Below are 5,164 nucleotides of genomic sequence, written 5' to 3' on the forward strand. Positions count from 1 at the left end.
GGGGAATGTTGACATCCCTTTTCCATCAGCTCTTGATCACAGGGAGCACACGCCCAACCCCTCCTCCCAGCCCCACCACCGTGCCCCGCCCCCGGCCGGGCCCGCGGACAGCCAGGCGCTCCTGTGGCACGGCCCTGGACACCAGCAGTCCTGAGGTGCCATCGCCAGTGTCTAGGGCCTCAGCCTGCCTCAGCGGCACCACTTGGAGCCTCGTTTTCTTGTGCTTGTGCGTGGTGGGCCGGGCCCCTGCTCTGCGGTGCCCTCTCTCCTGGAAGACACCCCCCCCGCCCCCGCACTGGCCCCTCCAGGACGCTGACCCGCCCGGCTCCTCCTCATCATCCTGGCCTCAACTCCTGTCCCTTTCGTCCTACCTCTGAACACAGCCTTTATCCCGGATGCACCGCACAGGTTCTTCCCCAGGACCTCCGTGAGCTTGTCACCCAGTGAGGGTGGTGGCGGCAGCCAGGACGATGGGGGCCTCGTGCAGGGCAGGGCCGGCACGCCTCCCCATGGCCTGGGATGCACTCGGGCCTTCCCCGAGCAGGCTGTGTGCCGCGGGCAGGCAGGCGGTCCATGGTGGGGAAGCCTAGTTCACTGGGCCCTCCCACATGCCTCAACCCTGGTATGCCCTGCGCCCACAGGCCACCTGGCCGTTGGGTCCTGGCTGCAGGAGCCCCACAGGCCGTGTGCCCTTGACCAGCCTGGTTCAGGTGATTGGGCACCCAGAGGCCACCTCCCCGCCCTAAGGCGGCGCTGCGGGCTCAGGGTCCCAGCTGTGTCTGCAGCATAAATGGGAGCTGCCAGGTGTGTGCAAGCGGCCTCCCTCCTGGTAACAGCGAGTGGGGCTTCTTAACTCGAGAAGGGAATCAGGCGGCTTCCCTGAGAGGCAGCTGGCCAGATCTGGGGGCTCTAGGGCGGCCATTCCCTGGGAGAGCCTGCGGGGCCCTGGGCTGCCAGCTGCACCCGTGCCCAAGAGCCTCTCAGTGAGGGGCGGACATGGCCGCAGGGGCCACAGGCCCCCAGGCTGTCCTCTGAGGAGGCCGACTCCCACCATCCACACTGGGGCCCTGCCCACCCCCACCCCCACCCCCACCCCCACCCCCACCTCACTCTCCACGCACCCGTATGGTACCCACTTACCCACCATCCACCCCCGACCCCCCGTAACCCCCCAACCCCTGCCCCTGTGGTCCTCACCCCTCTACCCACCCCCCTGTGGCCCTCTGTGCCCCCTTGTGCCAGCGAGAAGCCTCCGGCCATTGAAGGTGAAGCCCCATCTCCGTGGGGTGGCTGAGTGGGGGCCACGGGTCCCTCACAGGCTGCTGTCCCGTGCTGCCGGACCAGAGGCACTCCCGGAGAGCTGACCCCTCCTCGAGCAGGCGGATGGTCCTGGGGCTGGGGGTCCCAGCACGCTTCCTCTCCGTGGCCTGGACGGGCAGGCCCTGTGACTTCGGTGGCCAGCTGGGAGGGTGCCCTCAGCAAGAGGGCTGGGACGCTGTCGGCACCTGCTTGGGGAGAGCTGGGAGCTGTGCCCACCTGTGTTCTCCCGGGCCTGAGGCCGCGGGGGCTGGTCCTCCGCGCTGCAGGTGGGCTGCAGGCGGGGGCCTTGGCGTCCTGGCCGCCCAGCGTCGTGGATGCCGGGAAGGGGCCCGGTCTGGGGTGGGCTGGACACCCGTTCCCACGCCGACAGGGCAGGCTCACCCCGGGAAGCTGGCCCGGGCCTGCTCTCTGCTCCTGGGTCCCTCCAGTGGTCAGTGGCTGCCGTGCAAGTGTGCCACCCCCGGGAGCAAGCTCCCGGAAGACAGAGGTCCTGTCACACGCACACCCGGAAAGTAACTGAGGGTGAGCGCGGAGACCGGATCAGACCACAGCAAGGAGCAGCTCACACCCACGGGCGCTGTCGATGGCAGCAGCCAGCAGAAGACAGTGCTGGCGGGACGCAGAGCCGGGCAGCGGGCACAGCTGGTGGACAGAACCCCACGCCCGGTGTGGGCCCAGGAGGGCTGGGAGCGGGCCCCGAGCCCACACGTGTCCACCCAGGCTCAGGGCAGCCCCGCCCTCGAGCGGCGGGAGCCGCACCCCCACGGACGGCTCATCAGGGGTTGGAACGGCTCAGCCAATGAACGAACAGAAGACCCGGTCTGTCCACACGGAGGATGAAAAGGAAGGATGTCCTGGTGCCGCGAGGGCCACAGCACGGATGAGCCCCGAGGACCGGACGCCTGGCGAAGCGCCAGACACAGGACAGGCCCTGCACGAGGCCCCGGGGTCGTGAGGCTCCCAGGACGGAGTAGGTGGTGGGGGCCAGGGCGGGGGACGGGGACGGGGCAGAGCGCCAGCGTGGGGAGACGGAAAGCTCCGGAGCCGTGCGTGCTGACCGCTGCAGGACCCCGTGTGGGTCCCCGATGCTGCCGAGCCATGCGCCGAACACCAGCCAAGATGGCAGTGACTTTTAAGTGTGTCTGTGTATGTTTGACGATCTATAACCCCTGGGTCACCCGCAGTCTATGGAAACCGCGTTACTCCTCTCGAATTGGTCGTCAGCCCCCGCACGCGTGCACGCTGTCGTGCCCGACTCTCCCGCGACCTCATGGTCTGCAGCCCGGCAGGCTCCTCAGTCCGTGGGACTCCAGGCAAGAACACTGGGATGGGTGGCCGTGCCCTCCTCCAGGGGATCTTCCCGACCCAGGGATCGAGCCTGCGTCTCCCGCATCGGCAGGCGGGTTCTTTACCACTGCGCCACCTGGGAAGCCCCAAGTCAGGCCTCGTGTGTCTGCAAACCAGCGGTGTTTCCCAGGGTAGTTTCGTGTTTGGAGACGCCTGGTGGTTGTCACCCTAGGAGGCTGGAGGCCAGCCCGCCGCGGGCACAGGAATCTTGGGGGCACAGGGTCGGGGTCAGCTCACAGTGTGGCCCGACGTCCTGAGCCCCGTGGCCTGCCTGGCATGCAGCTGGCACGCAGCTGGATGGGCGCATGTCCCTCCTGTGGGAGCTCCCCTCTTGGCTGTGTGCCCCCAGGCCGGGTCTACCCGGCCCCCCGCCCCAAGCCCTCCAGTGCCCAGGGGCCCAGACACGCCATGAGGCAGGCCATCCAGCTGTGGGCTCTAGCGGGGTGTGGGCTCAGGACCCCCAGGAGAGGGCCCCTCCGAGAGCCCGAGCCTGGACAGTTCTGCGGGCTCTGGAGCAGAAGGCGCCTGTGGGGCAGGCCTGGGGGGACCCTGAGAAAGGCCCCGAGACCACCAGAAAGGTCGCTGAAACATCACAGAGCCTGTGCCGACCCCTGACCCTGACCCTGGGAGCAGGGGGTCCTGCTGACCCCGCCCCCTCCTGGCCCGCCCAGCGTCTTCCCCTGTGTGGGGCTCCCACCCTGGACCCTCGGGGCCGGGCCAGGGGAGGTGGGTGGGCGGAGTGGCACCTCCAGCCCCACGGTGTCCTCGGAGAGTTTCTGCGCTCGAGCACAGCACGTGCCCAGAAGACAGCAGCGTCCGCCAGGATGGGGGGTAGCCGTGCTCCGGGGAGAGCGGGGCCAGGACAGGCCCGGGAGGGCCAGGCCCAGTGCTCAGGGCTGCACACGGCCAGGCCGGGCGGGAGGGGGCCTCAGGGGGCACATCCACCACGAGGGATGGACAGGCAGACAGGGACGCGCCCCGTGGGGGTCCCTCCTCCATAGGGCCCGGGCCAGATGAGGGCCACAGTGGCATGGATGGCTGGGCACCGTGTCCATACCCAGGCTGGGAGAGGTGGCGCTGGACGCCGGGAGAGACAGGGCAGAGGGGCTGGGGGCTGCGCCGGGTGCCCCGCGGCTTTCCACCTGCCCCCGCCCTGGGCCGGGCCCGCTCGACCTCACCCCGTGTTCCCCCAGCCCCTCCTCCCATCCCTGAGCTCAGCGTGCAGCCTGGGGGCCGTCACCCCCCTAACCACCTCCTGCTGTCCTCCTCCAAGGCACTGAGCTGAGAGGCATGTCGAGGCCCAGGGAAGGCCCGTGGCCTTGGCTTCCCCACGACCCCCGGATGGACTCCAGAGCTGGCCTGACACCTGAAGGCCAAGGCCTCTCGCTGAAGCCAGGCGCTGGCTCCGTGCTTTTCCCCTTCACTTTGATCTACGCTTGAAATTTCCAAATGAAAACAATGTCAGCTGTTTATTCTCCAGACTGATCAGCTGGATGTTGTGCAGTGATAACTCCCCGTGCCGTCACACCCCACCTCTGCTCATAAATCAGCTTACGGCTGTGATAGCCCAGAATTCCCCAACACGCCGCTGGCTGCAAGTTCAGCAACAGCGCTCACCAGTATCTAACCACAGAGCTCTCCAAGGATGCGGGTGCCCCTCAGGGCTGCAAGGAGCTGCGTCCTCTGGGGGTGGGGGCTGGTCTCACGTGAAGCCCCCAACCCCCTGGGCCATCCTGCTGACGCCCCATGCGGTGCTGGCATGTCAACTGCACTCGCGTCCCTGCCTCACCCCACTGGCCGAAGCTTGCCGTCCCCTGGCCCCGTGCTGGACCTGGAGGCCAGACCCTCCGGCAGGGCCCTGCCCTCGCAGCGCGCATCCTGCCACCTGGACGCACACGTGGGCTCCAGATGCTGAAGGCCCGGCGGCTCCCCTGGAGCGCAGCCACCGCGGGCCCACCCTCTCGGACCCGCCGGGTAAAGCGCAGTGCAGAGCAGGGGTCCTGGGCCCCTCGGGGAGGCCTCCAAGGCCACAGCCAAAGCGGGGACTCCTCCCTGGCCAGGCGCCGGGGGCTCCTTCACGAAAGAGCCCGTGGAACCAAGGGCCTGTGGCCTGGGCTCTGCCGGGGCCCCCACAGCCCCCACCTCAGGGCCAGGGCCTCCTTCCTCCCAGCCCGCAGCCCAGCGAGGAGGGTCAGAAGCTGCCCCGGTCCCCGTCCGCCCGGCTCAGCCGCCGTGCCCCATGCGTGGTGGCCACCTCAGCCTCACTCCTGGGCTGAGCCCTCCTCCTGGGACCCTGCTGCGGGCCTGGCCCCCTCCCCACACCCCCACTGACATCCTCTCGCTGGGGCACGCTCTCAGCCCTGGCTGTCTGCGGGGGGTTGGAGCCTGGGACCGCTCCCCCTGCCGTGCTATGTGGCCGGCCATGTGCCAGGGGATGGCCCTGGCTCTGACGCCCCAGGGAAGCAGGGGTCGCCTGGGAGAGCTCACACCTCAAAGC

The sequence above is a fragment of the Capra hircus genome, unplaced genomic scaffold (genome assembly GCF_001704415.2).
Source record: "Capra hircus breed San Clemente unplaced genomic scaffold, ASM170441v1, whole genome shotgun sequence".
Lineage (NCBI taxonomy): Eukaryota > Metazoa > Chordata > Mammalia > Artiodactyla > Bovidae > Capra > Capra hircus.